The following is a 17,856-nucleotide window of genomic DNA, read 5'->3' as shown; positions in this document are numbered from 1 at the left end:
GCCTCGGTTTCTCCATCAATAAAATGAACCGAATAATGTTGGCTTCGTGGGGTTATAGATAATCTGTGTAGTTATCCTTCCCCAGGGTCCGGAGCTCATTTAGTGATAGATACCATCATCGTTATTACTTTTATATTGATGTATATACCATACAAATGCATATATTTACATTGCAAATCAACCTCTTAAGTGAACACAAAGCAGCGATCATACCTTTTTTTTGATTAACTTGCTCTGCCAGGGAGGTAATGAAAGGAATGAGATCAGCATGTTGTTTTCCACGTGGCTGCCGTAAGTTACGCATCTAGGGAGGTGCCTCTCTCCAAGGCTGTAGGCGAGCAGGGCCAGATGGAGGGAGGCAGCGCGTAAATTCTCTGCTGCTCTGCCCGGTGCCCTTCTCGGGGAGCGGCCGGCCGAGGGTGCTTGGTCCTCAGTCGTGGGATTATGACTCTAACCTTGAAGAACCTTGACAAGGAACGAGGGTCCTGGGTTTTCATCGGGTGCTGCCAGTGGGTCTTTTCCATCTGACATATTAATTCTCGCCTCTTCCTGTAAAGATAGTTCACGCTCCTGGCAGCACTGTGCAAGGTACAATGCCGGGTGCCAGGGATCTCCCGCACAACTTCAGCAGGGCTGCACTGTAATGTGCCGCTAGATTAATCTGGCCACCTAAAACGCATTTTTTAAAAGCCAGAGGTCTTTCCCGTGAATAACCTGGCGAGTATTTGAGCTTCATTATAACTTCCCTCTAACAGAGTTTGGGGAAATGAAATGGGAGTTATTAGCCAGATTTATAAGACTGTCTCCTGAGAAAACAGGGGATGACTTAGCAGACGAGGTGCACTGGTTAACTCCCTGGCCCAGGAGAAAGACCTGGCCTGCAGTTTGCAAGACAAAAATAACCTCACCCCCAACCACTTTCCTGTGCTCCCAGGGCAGGGCTAGCGGTGCCTTTGTAACCTGAGGAAGCACTGCAGGTACAGCTCCAGGGATCTCCTCTCTGTATCTTCAGAATCCTACCCTGCAATCCCACTAATGGGTATTTATCCAAATGAATTGAATTCAGGATCTCAAAGAGGTATTAGCACTCCTGTATTCATTATGACGTCACTCACAATAGTCAAGACGCGGAAGCGACCTAAATGTCCATCGATAGGTGAACAGATAAAGAAATATGATAGAGGAGTACGATGGAACACCATTCAGACTTTAAAAAGAAAGAAATTCTGCAAAATGGGACAACATGGGTGAACCTTGAGGACATTACGCTCAGTGAATAAGCAAGTCACAGAAAGACCTGGTTCCACTTACATGAGGTATCTGAAATTAAAAGGTCACATTCATAGAATCAGAGTGCAATGCTGGTTGCCAGGAACTGGAAAGAGAGGGGAATTATGGGGAATTACTGATCGACAGGCATAAAGTTTCAGTCAAGTGAGATGAACGAGCTCTAAGTATCTGCTGTACGACACTGTACCAATAGTCAGCAGTCGTGGATTACAACCAGATGATGTCACTTACATGATACACGATACGTATCGACACCAATGACTTTATTTACGAAACAGAGACAGACTTACAGACATAGAGAACAGACTTGTGGTTGCCGAGGGGGAGGGGGGTGGTGGAGGAGTAAATTAGGAGTTTGAGATTAACAGATACAAACTACTATAGATAAAAATAGATAAACAACAACAAGGACCTACTGTAGAGCACAGGGAACTATATCCAATATCCTATAACAGACCATAATGGAAAAGAATATATATATATAACTGAAGCACTTTGTTGTACAGCAGAAAGTAACACAACATTGTAAATCAACTCTACGTCAATAAAAATTAAAATAAATTTAAAAAAACAATGATGGATTATAGACTTAAAATTTTGCTGGGAATCCCCTGGTGGTCCAGTGGTTAGGACTCAGAGCTTTCACTGCCGGGGCCCGAGTTCAATCCCTGGTCAGGGAGCTAAGATCCCACAAGCTGTGCAGTGCAGCCAAAGAAACAAAATCAAAAACAAAAACAAAATTTTGTTAAGTGGGTAGATCTCATGTGAAGTGTTCTTACCACACCAAACATTTTCAAAGTTAAGAATAAATAAATAAAGTTAGATATTAAAAAAAAAAACCCACCCTAAGAGACCATCGTGTTGGTGATCCCAGTGGAGCAGTCTCGAACACAGTCTCCTGTTGGTATTTGGAGAGTTTTAAATCCACCTCCTTGAAGGGCAGATGTGCCCTCCAGAGGGGCATCTTGGGCGGGAAACGGCAGAGTGAGGCTCCCGAAGGGGGAAGGAGCAAATTCCCTCCAGGGGCGTCGAGAGCCGTCACCTGGGAGAGACGGTCCTGGGAAGAAGGAGAGCAGGGCCCCTGGGAAGATGAGGGGCTCCAGGAGTGGGAAGGGGGCCGGGGCCGTGTCCTGCTCAGACGAGCTCTCTCAGCAGCGTGCTTAGATGGTAAGGACCTCAGGGTGGAGATTCAGACAATGAACAACGGTGACACCGATATTCCAGTTAAGGACCTGTGGTCAGTTCACGTGGGCGGCCATCACAGAGGACCAAGGGCTGGAGGCTTAAACAACAGAAGTTATTTTCTCACCGTTCGGAGGCTGGAAGTCCAAGGTCAGGGTGTCGGCAGGGATGGTTCCTTTCGAGGCTCCCTCCTTGGCTTGGAGATGCCGTCTTCTCCCTGTGTCCTCAGGTGGTCTTCCCTCCATGTGCGTCTGCGTCCTAACCAACTCTTCTTTTAAGGACACCAGTCACATGGGATTAGGGTCCACCCTAGGGACTTCATTTTCATGTAATTACCCTTGTAAAGACCCCTGTCTCCAAATCCTTTCACATTCTGAGCTCCTAGGGGTTAGGACGTCAACAGATGAATGTTTTGGGGACATAATTCAGCCTATAATCCTGTAACTTCTAGAATTTGTAGGATTATACTGTAAAGCCACAATTGTTCCCATCCCTGGGCCTTCACTGGGCTTCTAATGCATCATTTCACCTACACCTGACCTTCAAAATGTACCTGTGAGGTAGGTAGCATCAGCGTCCACCCTTTAGAGGTGAGGAAATTGAGGCCCAGGGCAGCCAAGAAACTCACCTGGTTGGGAGGCAGGACTGCGCTTGCACCTCGGATCACATCACCTGCCTCTACTCTCAGGTCTGTTACAGAAAAACGTGCGAACTCTAGAAGAGAAAGAAGATATCGATGATAGAATAAAAGTCACCCGCAATCCCACCCGTCTCAGCTCTACATACAAACACGGATCACGCGGGGCGGCTTTCCTGTCCTCCTTCCTCCTTAACGCGGGCTAATGTCTCGGATGTTGCTTTGCTGGTGGCAGAGCTAAAGGAGAGCCACAGAGGCTTGCAATCTGCACCCACAAGGCTTCGAGGGCAGGGGGCATTGCTGACGCTACAGTGCGGGGCGTGAAACGCCAGTTCCGTTACACTGTGTGCAGGACGAGCCCAATTAAAAAAAAAAAGAAACCAACGCCAGATTGCCAAGTGTAGATCTCTGGCTGGAACTACAGATGGTACTAATTTCCCTCCTATATCACCTATATTTATTTCCTCTATTTCTCAAATGTGCTACCATGAGCATGTGGACAAAATGACCTCTGTGAGCAGAAATGAAAACAATAAATGTCATGAGAGAAGCATTACCCTGTGCCACTCACTGCACCGCAGGTGCAATTTGCTGACGGGGACCTCAGTTCTGGAAGATTTCTCCATATGCATCTGGAAAGGAAAACAAAGGCAGCAGACAGCGTCTGTGAGGAAATCTATTGGCAACAACATCCTGAGTGAGAAAAGGGACAAAAGAACCACCTTCCTAAAAGCAGCCCAAAGAGGCCGTTCAAATAGTAAAAAATGACGCAAAGTCCCAGCTTTCAGCCAGCGTTTCCGGAGCCAGTGCAAACAGCCCGTGAGGAAGAGGAAGCCCGCGCTCCCAGCGTCCCCGGGGGCCCTGTGCTGTCACCTGGGCCCCGAGACTCCTGAGGGCCCAGGCCACTCCATCGTGTCACGCCAGGTGGAGGATGGCGCTGCCCAGGTGCCCTTGGGGAACCAGACCACCGCTCTCCCTCCTTCCCGGTACCTCGGGGGCCACTGCCAGGCTTCTCGTCCAGGGGGCAGGGTGGCACTGGGATGGGGACCCACGGCAGCCAGGTCCCACCTTGGGCCACCTGCTTCCTGCCAGGCTGCACAGCCAGGTAGACACAATGGGCAGAACCCACGTCCAATTCTTAGGGAAGAAAATCACTCTTTGTGGACCGAGAGATCAGGACAGGATATCTCTAACGGTTAAAAAAAAAGCCCTGGTCCGCAACCCCTCCCTCCCCAAGCACTTCCGAAATGTCGTGCCACACACCCAGCTCTTTAAATATCCAAACCCAGAATAAATGTGCCGACAGCATTTCCCCCGGCAACCGGGCCCTACGGCTGCCAGCTGAGTCAGTCTCCGAGTGACAGAGCTGGAGTGGGCCTCCCAGATCCACAGGCTCGCCGGAGACTGGGGCGCCCAGCACTTGGCACTCCTGCCCTGGTGCGCCTCTCCCAGCGGCCCCCGCCCCCATCAGGCTCACCCGGGACGCCCCTAACCACTGTGCAGCCCGGCCTTCCCAAGGGGGGCCACCCCCCACTTGCACTTGTAAATGAGCTGCAGAGTCTAGGGAGGGAAAGCACTTGGTGTAAGTTACACGACCTGTTCGTGGCAGAGCCGAGCTAAGGCCTGGCACTGATTCCCACCCTCCTGCTCTTTCCCTGGACGAAGGGGCCACTTGGACCCGATGACTCTTTGCGGGGGGCTGTCCCGTGGCAGTGTGGGTGACTGCTCTGGATTGGATACTGCGGGATGTGCTTTAAGGGCCTTACAAATACGTTTAGACAGGCATTTCTTGTAAGATGGCTACCCGGTTGAACTACATATATATATTTTTTAGTTTCTGTTTTTCCTAAAAAAATTTCGGGGGGCCTCTGGTTGAACAGAGCTTCTACCAGACCTCAAGGTGTGACACAGAGACAAGCAGAGCTGACCTGCTGAAGTGGGGCAGGGGCCCAACGCTCCCTCATCCCCAGCCCTCTGCCCCCCGACCCCCGTGCCCTGGAGACATATCCTGGGGCCCAGCGTTCTGAGCGATGGTCTGCAAAGCACTGGACCAGTTAGCATTCTGTGGACTCACGTGCCTGAGAATCGCTGCTTCGCATTAAGTGAGTCTGGGTAATGGAGGGACCATCTTTAGGGTTCCACTCAATCCTTCTCTGCTTCTAATAGTAAATAAGCACGAGGAGAGGCCGTGTACCTGAATTTAAATGCAGCCAGAGGTGAACAGTGAGCTGGGGTGGAGCCAAGCCCAACATAAGTCATTCATTCTTTCATTCGTCCAACAAAAACTCACGGAGCACTTACTATGTGCCAGGCCCAGCGCTAGGCACAGCAAACGATATACAGGAAAGTAATCAATAGTCTTTAGGGAGGTTTGTGTTCTAAGCAAAATCTGAAATACAAAGAAAATTATAAGCGTAAGGTACATTTTTTTTCAGAGATCCGTGAACATGAGCTACCCTTTCAAGCACTGATGATCACCGAAGGCTTCATGGAAGAAGTGACATTTGAAGAATTGTTTGGCTTTCACAGGCAGCTGGGGGAGGACGGCCCTCCAGAACAAGGAAGCAGCATGGGCAAAGGCCCGGAGGCCCCCTTGTCGCACAGGCCGTACAACTCCAGGAAGTGCGTTCATGGAGTCTGTCAAGGGAGGGGCAGCCCCTGGAATCAGCCCTGCTGGAAAGCACAGATGTGAGCTTGACAAGACAGGGGGAGAGAGCAGGACCAAGCAAAAGAGGGAGATCAGGTGAGGTTGGAACCAGGGTGCCGAGGGCCTGGGATGGCAGACAAGGTCCCGTCGCTCCAAGCTGCACACAGCGGGCAGGGGCTAAGGGGGTTTGAGCAGGTAAGTGACAACAGAGGGCAGCGTTAGGAAGCCGGGCCTAGCAGTGGTGGGAGGGTGCAGTTGAAGAGGAGGAAAGATGGCTGGGACAGTGATGGAAAGTTCCTGCCACGGTGAAAGGGACAGGTGACGGGGCACCTGTGGGCAGAGGCAGTGGAGATGGGAAAGAAGACATAGAGGCAGAGGAAGAAAAGGCCCCAGGAAACTCAGCCAGGCTTGGCAAATCCCTGACTTTGGGGGTCAAGGGACAGGAAAGCCGGGGGGACAGCAGGCCTGGTGTGGGTGCGTGGGGAGCAGTGGGTGCCGTCTGCGCGCTGAGGGAAGAGGGTAGGGGTGCTAGGGCTGGGTGGGCACGTGAGAAGTTTGATTTTAGGCCTGGAAGGTTTGGGGCACTGGAGGGAGAGCTCAGAGGACACGCTCAACCTCTGAGCCAGGCTTTCCCTCCAACCCTGCACAAGCGGGGACACAAAGTCCCAGTACTGACGGTGAAACGGTCTGATATGGGGTGAGGGTCACCGATGCCAAGAACATCCACGTTCCCGAAGCTTCCCTCGGATCCCTGCCCCTCGTCGTTGTCTCCCCGGGGAACGCAGGGCTCCCAGGGGAGGAAAGCGGAAAAGGAGGCTTCCTTACGGCCAATCTGGGCAGCAATCACAAGAACAAGAAAGGGGACCCCCAACCCAGGCCCATATCTTCCAGCTGAGCCATGCTGGTCAGGGTAAACAGTCGCCATAGTAATCCCAGTTGGTTGCCACTTGGAATCTGATTATCTGAACAGCTGGTGGATAGGAACTGTTTTTCAAACAAGCTATCAAAACAAACCCAGGGAGCACATCTGCGAGGCTGCGGGCCTGTGAGTCGCTGAGGAAGGAAACCGGTAACCCAGTGGCCTCCCCGTCAGATGTCCTCCCACCAAGGGGCAGGTCCCCAAGATCGCCCGGGGCAGCGAGGGAGGGGCTGGTGCGCCTACAGTCTCTGAGAGAGATGCAGAAAACAACCTCTGAAAACAGGGAGGCTTAGGTGACCGGGCGGCGAGCCAGCAGGGCAGGACCGGGCGGCCACTTGTCCCGGGCCATCACCTGAGAGCTGAAACTGTTGAGTACAAACATTAGATGTTATTTATAGCCGTCTGTTGAAATCCGTGCTATTTATTATGATGTTTATAAGAATGAATCCTAGGTAGCTTTCCTTCCTAGCCTCTCCAGCCGGCCTAGAGACGTTCTTATGCGCAGACTTCTCTTTCTTGAGCTCATTTTTCTTTAAGAAAAAAAAAAAGAACTAATGAGGGCAAGGACAACAAATCTTTCTTATTTGAAACCCTGATGAGGCCGAGGCACCTGAACTCCCAGGAGGCGAGGACGGCAGAAGGAGGCAGGCGCCTGCCTCTGCAGCCTGGAAGCAGCTTGTGAAACAGAACCCTGCAGGCTGTCTTCCAGGGAGGGGTTTGTCCGTGGTCCTGGCGCGGGGGAGTTTCTTAGAGGGAGGGGGAAATGCCCACGGGTAGAGCTGCTTCCCTTCTTCTGTTCTACCCCCGTCATCCCCTAAATAAAACCCGTAAAGGCCCCCCTGACTCTCCTTGCGTCTCCCCGTTTGGGTTGTGACCCGTATTCTCAAATCACAGGCCGTAGTTCTTTCTCACACGGGCCGGTTGGAAGTTTGCGGGGAGTCAGTTCAATGAAAAGAGGGAGTGAGGCAGATCTAGAGAACAAACTAGCCGTTACAGTGGGGAGGGGGAGGGGCAACGCGGGGTGGGAGAGGGGAGGGCACAGACTACTGGGTGTAAGGCAGGCTCGGGGACTACTGTATCAATACAACACGGGGAAGACAGCCAATATTTTGTCATAACTGTAAATGGAAAGTAACCTTTAAAAATTGAATTAAAATTTTAAAAATTAAAAATAGGAGTTCCCTGGTGGCCTAGTGGTTAGGATTCCGGGCTTTCACTGCTGTGACCTGGGTTCAATCCCTGATCAGGGAACTGAGATGCCGCAAGCCGCGCGGCGCAGCCAGAAAATAAATAAATAAAAATAGACTCTTGTCAATGCTGGACATTAAAAAAAGTGCTTGAGAAACACTAGGAATAATGTAAAATTCTCTACGGCCACAGCTCTAAAACTGGATTTCTTGTAGGAGTTTGGGATTATCAGAAATACACTACTATATGTAAAATAGATAAACAACAAGGACCAACTGTATAGCACAGGGAACTATAGTCAATATCCTGTAACAACCTATAATGGAAAAGACTCTGAAAAAGAATAGGTATATATATGTATGTATAACTGAATTACTTTGCTGTACACCTGAAACTAACACAACGTTGCAAATCAAGTACACTTCAATAAAAAAATGGTTTAAAACTGGATTTCGCGTCTGGAAAAAATAAAAAGAAATAAATAAGCTTAAAACAAAATAAAATAAAATAAACACATTACTACATATAAGATAGATAACCAACAAGGGCCTACTGTAGAGCACAGAGAACTCAATATTCTGTAATAGGCTATTTGGGAAAAGAATCTGAAAAAGAGTGGATACGTGTATGTGTATAACTGATTCACTTTGCTGTACACCTGAAACTAACACAACATGTACATCAACTGTACCCCAAAACAAAATAAAAATTAAACAATAAAATAAACTAGGGGGTGAGGGATACTGGCAACCCTCCTGACTGCCGAATTCACCCATCAGCTTTATTAGGAATGAATAGGATATTTTGATCTTAAGAACAGAAGCAGCGAATTGCCAGTGGGCGAGGGTGCCGACCGGGGGCTGAGGGCGGTGACTGCCTGTCCGGCAGCAGGCCCGTCCCCCTGGACTCCGGGCCCAGGCCCTGCGGCTCCGGAAACGTCTTCTTCTGCTGTCCCGCCAACCAACCCCCAGCGCGGCCACACTGAGTCGCTCTGGCAACCGGAAGCCGCAGGCTGGGGGGCCCATGGCCCAGCGAGGACCCTCTCCAGGCAGAGCCGAGGCCAGAGGGGACCCTGAGCGGGGGCGAGGCTTCCCTGGCTGTATACAATGAAGATGTCACCTCGCAGAGTGAGGGACCCTCTGGGTGGATTCTTGGAAAGGTCAGGGTGACTGTTGCCTTAAAGAAATGTTGCCAAAGTGGGGAGGGACTAGGGGACTCCCTGGGGAGGGCTCAGATGGAGGACAGAGAGAAGGGGACAAAGTGCAGGGTGGTTCCGGGGGGTTGGGTAGGGTTACCCTACGTGAAAGGTCAGAGGCGGCAGGAAGGACAGAGAACATAAAAGGTCCCCAGGACCTTCTGGTGTTGAAGACAACCTTCACCACAAAAAGCTCAGACAATGGTGTCAGAGGGGTCCTGGAGGGAGACAAACCCAAGTCCAGATAGCTACCCCTGTGGCCGCTGAGCAAGGCCCTGGTCTCTGGGGGGAGGAACGAGGACGAGATCTGAGGGCTGGAGTCCATTTCAGGGCAGCCATGAAACTGGGGAAGTAGAGGACAGTGTCTCTATTTCCACCTCTTTCTGGGGGCAAGGTTGTAAGAATTTCCTGGGGGGCGGGCGTAAATTAGGAGTTGGGGATTAACATATACACGCTCCTGTGTATAAAACAGATAACCAACACGGACCTACTGTGTAGCACAGGGAACTCTACTCAGTGTGCTGTAATCACCTGTAAGGGAAAAGAATCTGAAAAAAATAGATATACATGTATGTATAACATAATCACTGTGCTGTACACCTAAAACTCTACATTGCAAATCAACTCTACTTCAACATAAACGAATAAATAAAATAATTTCCTACCAAACTGATAAAAGGACTAAACTGAACACAGACATCGAGAAGCGGCAACGAAGATGCATCTCGCAGATGCAACGCTGAGTGAAAGAAGCAGACGGTGTGTGAGGCACGATTCCACCTATTTACAGCAGACGAACTGAGTTCAGAAGAGGGGTCCATGGGGCTGCTGCCCAGGAGGGACCCTGAGGGAGGCTTCTGGGAGCCGCGCTGCTCCACATCCTGGCTCCGGGGTGGCTACACAGAGTAGAAAGTGTAAAAAGTCGCTCAGCTTGTGAGTGAGACCATGGCACTTCATGCACACAGGGCACCTCCACAAAATGTCGTGAAGTGGGATGATGCGTCTTATGTAAGCGTATTCGCCTCCTGCCGCTGTGATAAATTACCACAGACATAGTGGCTTAAAACGACCCAGATTTGTGATGGTACTGGAGGTCGGAAGCCTATCACCAACGCGTCAGCAGGGCTGAGTTCCTTCTGGAGCCTTCAGGGAGCCCCCCACAACCTCTAGAGGCCACCTGCGTCCCTTGACTCGTGGCCTCTTCTCACATCACTCCAACCTCTTGCTTCCGTCATCACCTCCCCACTCCTGTCCAGTTTCCTTCTTTTTTATTTTGTTTTTGGCCACGCCCCGCGGCTCGCAGGATCCTTAGTTCCCTGAGCAGGGATTATTGAACCCAGAGAGTCCTAAGCACTGGACCACCAGGAGGGGGGTCCCTGGTCTCCTTATGATAACTTTGGGCCCATCTGGATAATCCAGAATAATCTCTCCATCTCAAAATCCTTAATTTAATCACAGCTGCAAAGTCTCTTTTGCCGTATAAGGTCACATCCTCATAATTCTGGGCATGAGGACATGGGCATTTTGGGGGGCATTATTCAGCCTCCACAATAAGATGATGTGAAGGTCAAGCTCCTTGCATAGGGATGGTGCCCCTTCCAGGCCAAATAAGACCAACGAATGTGTTAGGATAATTAATGCTATTGCTGCTGTTGGAACATACGGACCCCCAAATCTCCACGGCTTTATACGATAAACAGAGGCTCTTAATAGAGGTCCAGCATCCCCAGAGGGGCCTTAGATAGAATTCAAGAGCACTGTGAACCTGAATGGGAAAAACATTTACATCTTTATTTTCTCTAAACTCAGCACTTTCTTCAATAATAAATGTAGTCAATAAGTCACATCAGTACTGGCAGTATTTGTAATAGAAATCAGATATTTTCACATCATAATACAGTTATTTTGCCTATATCAAAATATCACTTATACTCATCACTACTTCAAAAGGATGGTGGTTATGAAACCTCCCCCTATATCTTATTAAATAATGGGTTAATTAAGAGGTGTGCATATTAAATTATCACGATTTTTATACTTTAATAACTATATTTGAGTATGAATTTTAATCTAGTATTCTATTTTATCCATTTAAAAATAACACACACACACAAAAGATGCCTTTTATTTTTCAAAAAACACACACATTTCTGGGAAGATATCTATAGGCTTCATTCACCAAATTGACAAAGCGGTCCAGTGGTCCACACGTACACACACAAAACGGCTTAGAAGGCCCTGAAATGTGGGCGCCCTTTTGGCTCCTGTACGTGTGAAGCAGTCTGGGGGGCCTCAGCAGTGCTGGTTCCTTACTGGGTGCCGGCCCCTGGGGCGGGAGGCTCCCCCAGCCTCTCTGAAGGGATCCAGGGTTTCTCCTCCAGACCACAAGCTTGGGGCAGAGGTTCCCCCAGTTGTACAGGGAATTCCTTAGGGAGCATGTACCCAGTGAGTCCTGTAGGCGACTAAGCTACTTTCATCAGAGAGTGAGGACCCCCCAGGGTCACCGAGAGGCACCAGTCTAATGGCTTGACCACCTTCGTTGCTCTTTCGAGCTCATTCTAACTCCACCCTTATTCATCCCCCAGACCAAGCTAGAGCTCCTTGCTCTTTTCTCCCCCACCACGGAGGAGGCCAGCGTCTCCACTGGCATGTGATCGTGGCTCTCGGTGAATTCAGTGGGGTACACTGCCCGCCAGCCTCGTACCCACAGGTGCGTCCCAGGACTGGCTTCCTGTTCCCTTCCTTGCACACACAACCCTTGGGTGTTGGCTCACGCCTTGGACTTTCCTGGCCACCTGGCCACCGGCCTCTCCCCGACCTCATTCTTGGCTGCCCGAGACGCCTCCAGGGTGGCTCAGACCTGACCTTCCAGTCCTCTGTGGCCTCCCTGCACCTCTCTCTCCCATCCCAGCTGGACAACAGCCCTGCACCCACTCTGCCCCTGTCTCGAGTAGGTGGTCCGGCCTCATCCAGACGTGGCGGCCCGTCCGGCTGTTGGAGGGGAGGGAGCAGAGACCCCACCAGGGTACCTGTCCTCCTTCTATTCTTTGAAGTCTTCTCCAAGGCCACCCTTTCTCGCAAAGGCCTGCGGCCCTTCAGTGGGGCCAGAGGAAGGGTGTGTTCCCACCACAACGGGGGCTCCCAGCTCCCACTGGTTTGGGCCATTCTGCTTTGTCCAAACTACCATCTTCTTCCCTTTCCTCTCCCTGTTAGGACCCTGCCCCCTGCGCTCCACGCCCCTGAGAAAAGGGGGGAGCCCTGTGTCCTGAGAGAGTCATGGTAGAAAGTGCCCACCCTTCCCTGGAGACTGGGCCCTCCAGCCCTCACTCCCACCCCATTGAGGGGGACCCTCCTGAAACCAGGAGCCAGAGCTCAGGCCCGGGATGCGGACCTGGCCTCGGGGTCCGAGTGTGGGTGAGCATGTCGGGGGGACACACGTCCCTCCCCGTGCCCGCCCCTGGCCCCGTGCCTGCGCCCTCCCACCAGCCCCCTGAGTCCAGATGCCCAAACCTGAGCGGAGAAGCAGGAGGGCCGCGTGGCCGTGGCTGGGAGCCCGTGCCCCCACCGCCACCCCCGGGCGGGCTCTGCGCCCCGCTCGGCCCCGGCATCTGTCTCCTCCGGCGGTTCCGGCTTCCTTCCTGGCCTCCCCTCCCCGCTGCTGAGACCTTGCCCTGCCTCCAGGGCCCTGCCTTGCCCTCCACTAGGTTTGCAAGCCCAGCGACCCCAGGATGGGCTTGGTCCTGCTGCCCCTGTGAACCTCGATTCAACGACATTGAACCCACCTGCTTGCCCTGCCCTGCTGCTTCCTGTGTTCAGCACCCAGGGCGTGTCCAGCCCCTCCCTCTGCCCGAACCAGGGGTCTGAGGGTCACTGACCCCTTCCTTCCCTGCTGCCCCTGCCGTCCAGCTCCAGCCCGGCCGCTGGTTGTGCCTCCACGGCCACTGCCCTTCCCTCAGCCCGAGCGGCCACCTCCTCATCTGCACCCCTCCAGCCCTTCCCCAGACAGTATCCACGATGAGCTTTAGAAATACCTGTCTGGTTGCTTCCTTCTAGCCAACTCTTACCTATTTCGAGACTTTGAAAACTTTTCTAGGCTTTTCTTTGCCAACAGGTTTTACTCAGTCTGGTTCCAGCCTACCTGGCAAAGCCTGTGTCCTATATTCCTCCCCCTGCCCCCCCCACGTGAACACCCACGTGCACACACACGTGCACGTATGTAGACGGTGGCCATCTATTCCTTCACATGTGCGATTATTTACAGAGTGCCAACTATTTGCACTTGGGAGACGACACTGACACTGCCACCATTTCTTTTTCTTCTTATAAAGTAGGTACTGTTTTCTGTTTTTTTAATAAATTTATTGATTGATTGATATTTGGCTGTGTTGGGTCTTTGTTGCTGCGCCCGGGCTTTCTCTAGTTGCAGTGAGCAGGGCTACTCTTGTTGCGGTGCGTGGGCTTCTCATTGCGGTGGCTTCTCTTGTTGCGGAGCACGGGCTCTAGACGCGCAGGCTTCAGTAGTTGTGGCTCACGGGCTCTAGAGCGCAGGCTCAGTAGTTGTGACGCACGGGCTTAGCTGCTCCGCGGCATGTGGGATCTTCCCGGACCGGGGCTCGAACCCGTGTCCCCTGCATTGTCAGGCAGACTCCTAACCACTGTGCCACCAGGGAAGCCCCCGTTTCTTAAGCATATCACACACAGCTTTTCTGTGCTTTTCCACCTAATATGGTCCCACCCCCTTTCCTCAGGACTCGGGTCTACAGCGCCTCCTTTGTGACGCCTCGCCTGCTTCCTGGGCAAGTGAAGATCCTGATGCAACTCCTACCTTCCTGCCTGGGGCGGTGAGATGACTGCCCCTTCGGGTTGGGGGTGGGAATAACTAATCTTAAGCCCCCGCGGCCGGTACGGGGCCCAGCGTGCTTGCTGCATGCGCGAGGGGTCGGAGGTCCCCGCAGTGTTCCGAACACTCTCGGAGCTTCTCTGTCGGCCCCAGGAAGTCCCAGCCCCAGGGCGGCCGGAGCGGCACGGTGTCGGTGCCCATTGGGCCGCAGCAGCGGCCAGGCAGCGGCCGCGGGAGGTACGGCTGAGACTCACCACCGTTACGCCCCTCCTACACCCTTACACTTGGCTGGAGAAAGAGAGAAGCAGCCCGAATTAGGCCCTGATGTGGCATCGCTGAGACCCCAGCCCATCATCTGAGGCCACATTCGGCCCTCTCCGGTCCAGCTCCCCCGGGGACCGGGTCGTGGCGGGAGCGGGGTGGGGGCGGGCCTCACTCCCAGTGGGTGCCTGGATGTCCCCGGGGTGGCGGACAAAGGAACCGGAGCCCAGGGCGCCCTCAGATGCAGCCTGGAGGTTTTCACTCCCCCTCCTGCCCCGTCGGAAGCAACGCTGCAGCTACACATTCAGGACTTGTGTTTTTTGGGGGAGTCTCGTTTGGCTTAAAGGGCTTTGTGGTTTTTTTTTCTTCCACTTCAATGAACCAAGTATTTGGAAAATTAGCTCACGGAGTCATGCCACCAACACCAAATCAGAGCCATCTGTACAGATAAAACAGTTAGGAGCTTTTGTGCCGCCGCGGGCCGAGATGTATGGCTCATTCAGTCGCCGAGGGCCCACTTTATCCCGGAATTCCTTTTTTTTCCCCTAACACAGAAGAAGTCTCAGTCAGCGCGTAGGAAACAGGAAGGAACCCGTTGTTTTAAATAGCAGACGGCAGAGAATTGACTCATTATGGTCTGTCCATTCAGCAAGCGACAGCCAGGAGGCAGGCCGCTCAGCCGCCACCATCCCCAAGATGCGGGTCAGGGGGCACGGCCAAGATTTTCTCAGAGTCTGGAAGAATCCAGCGCCAGCCCTTTCGAAGGAAGTTGGTGAAGCCCAAGGTCTCTGTCTTGCCAGGGACTTTACAACATCATTTAAAAAATAAGAAGAAGACAAAAACAAGAACTGCAGTAAAATCCTACAAGAATAGCTGGAAGTCAGACATCCTGTGTTTCCCTTCCCCATCCTGATTTGCTCTGAGTAGGGCAAACACGCCTGCTAAGCCTCCTTTCTTATCTCGACAACGGTCTATTTTCACTTCTCCGGGCGCAGGAGCCATTGGCTCAGGGCTGTCGGGCAGCGGGAGGGGTGGCCTCGGGGCGGGGGGACAGGGGCCCCCCTTAAAGGCAGTTTCATGGAGGGAGAGGGGGCCCTACAGGGCTGTTAGGCTCAGGAGCCCACAGGTTAATCTGTCTCAAATCCATCATTATGACAGCCAAGCACACAAATTAGGCCTGCCCGAAGCTGTCCTGACCTCGGAATTTAATTTTTTTTAAGTGTATCGTGTTGTTTTTGATGTTCAGATTGGAATCCAGGTGTCATGATGGGGCCTGAGGGAGATGAGAATGTGAGGCCCTCGGGTACCACAGCTCACATCCGCGCTCCACTGTGCGTGTCTTCTTGGTCCAGGGAGACCCAGGGTCACCTGATTTCCAGCAGAGGAGCGGGGGGCCTTGAAACCGACCTGCCTACACTCTCCTCTCAAGCCTTCCCAGCTGTCAACACCTGCAGCTTCAAGGTTCACCGGCCCCACGTATCACACCTCCCAACCCGGGCAACATCTGTCACGGCTCATAGAGCCATCTGGGCTCATATTCTCACCTGAAGCTGAGGGTGACTCCTGTCACCAATAGGAGTGATCAAAACGTTACTCCGAGTGTCAGTACACCCTTGGACACTCACAGTAGTGGAGCGTGCAGCATCTTCCAGTGGACGTCTTTCCCTGCCTGGACCCCTTTCTAGAACATGCCCCTCAGTTAGGGCTCTTGGTATATTCAGGAGGTGGGCAGAAATCCTGGAGACTGAGGATGGGCAAAACCTGCCACGTTTGCATTTTCTTCAAAGCCGTTTTGCATGCCTACAGGTGTCAGTATAAGCTAAAGAACGGGTCTCGTCACAGATGAGAGGTTAAAGTGCCCATATCATTTGTTGTCTAAATGTGGACACGGCTGAGAGTGAAAAGGAAAGCTATTAATAATTATGCTGAAACACCAAGTGTAGAGGGTGACTGTCCCAGGCAAACTGGGACGTTTGGTCACTCTGTGAACTGTGAGCTCGAAGCTGGTGCTGGCTCCAATGTTGGGCGTCCATTCGTTTTCAGTGCAACACCTGAGTGACCCTGCGTCTGATGGGTGGAAGGGGCTGAGGACGGCCATGAAGGCGCGGTGCAGCCTGACTGACAGCCATGCGGGGGTCAGGAATGGGGAGAACGGGGACTTGTTCATCCCAGAAAAGGGAGCTCTGCTCCAGACTGGGGAAACCCAGGTTCCTTTTCTTGTCTGAGCTGCCAGCTGCTCTCAGCAAAGTACCTGAGTTCTGCCAGCGTCCTCTCTCCAGCTGCAAAACACAGCAGAGTCCTGAGTCCAGAGCCTGGAATTCCAAGCCAGCCTCTGGGGTGTCTATCAGAAGACAGACTCAGGGACGCCACACTCACTCATCCTTGGCTATTGGTCTAAAGGTCCAGGCCGAAGGCATTCTCCATCATCCCTTCTAACAGACACAGTGACAGAGACACTGCTCTAGACTCTTTCCCCATCCTGAGCAGGCTAGAGGATCAGATGCCATCTCCTTCTAGGCCTCCCATTAACCCAGCCGGCCAGCAGTTTTGTAAAAGACAACTTCTTCTATCTTCAGAGGCAAATTATCTGAAGTAGTTACATTTTAACTTTTCTCTCCTCAGGCCACCCTCCCAGAATCAGAAAGGCCCTAACTGTTTGATGGAAATGTGTTCATTCACATGAAAAAGATTATTCTTTTCTAGGGCAGAAACACTCCACTGGCCTACAAAATAGTATTCTATAACATATCTTATCCTCAACCTCTAGGCAAAAATTACATTGAAATAACATTGAACTGATCCAATGGTTGCAAAGATAAAATTATTCTTCCAGAAACATGGTACGCCAAGTACAGGATCCAAGAAAACTCCTTTATATATACGACATATTACTTGATAGGGAAAAAAGTCTGCCGTGTAACCATAAAAAGAAACAAGGAACAAGCATATGTTTTGTAACCTCATATCATTTCGACTGAATAATATACTAGAACTTAAAATCAGTTTTTCTCTGGAGTAGGTTTTCACGCTCCAGTTTTCACATCACTCTTTCATTTTCCCTGGTTAAAGTTATTGTTAATGGTGGTTACCACACTCTCTTACTAGACTGTGATCTCCCCACATGCAAGGATTTTGCTTTGTTCATGTGTTTATTTCCAGAAAGGTGTTCAATAAACATTTGATAAATACATCAATAAAGTCATACTAAGCATCAAATTATGACAATAAACATAAATAGCTAAAATTTCTCCAAAGCCTCAGATTAAATTGAAAAACAAAATCTAAAACTTTTCTGCTTATAAGAGTTGTACCTAAAATATAAAATAAATGGCCCCAGACTTCCCTGGTGGCACAGTGGTTAGGAATCCGCCTGCCAATGCAGGGGACACGGGTTCGAGCCCTGGTCCGGGAAGATCTCATGCCGCAGAGCAACTAAGCCCGTGCACCACAACTACTGAGCCTGCGCTCTAGAGCCCGCAAGCCACAACTGCTGAGCCTATGTGCCACAACCATGGAAGCCCACACACCTAGAACCCGTTTTCCACAATAAGAGAAGCCACCACAATGAGAAGCCCGCGCACCACAACGAAGAGTAGCCCCTGTTCGCTGCAACTAGAGAGAGCCCGTGCACAGCAGCGAAGACCCAACGCAGCCAAAAATAAATAAATAAAATAAATAAAAATAAATAAATAAATAA

General features: G+C 51.4%; 1 long non-coding RNA gene across 1 annotated transcript; it reads right to left on the bottom strand.

Moving 5' to 3' along the window:
• Positions 1–1,536: 1,536 nt before the first annotated feature.
• Positions 1,537–4,286, bottom strand: LOC132527308 (uncharacterized). Its single transcript, XR_009542944.1, has 2 exons — positions 4,100–4,286; positions 1,537–3,186 (listed from the first exon to the last, which is right to left on the bottom strand). It is a non-coding gene; the product is annotated as an uncharacterized LOC132527308 (long non-coding RNA).
• Positions 4,287–17,856: the final 13,570 nt, after the last annotated feature.

Source organism: Lagenorhynchus albirostris, chromosome 1 (assembly GCF_949774975.1).
Source record: "Lagenorhynchus albirostris chromosome 1, mLagAlb1.1, whole genome shotgun sequence".
NCBI lineage: Eukaryota > Metazoa > Chordata > Mammalia > Artiodactyla > Delphinidae > Lagenorhynchus > Lagenorhynchus albirostris.
This window is presented reverse-complemented; position numbering and strand designations above follow the sequence as displayed.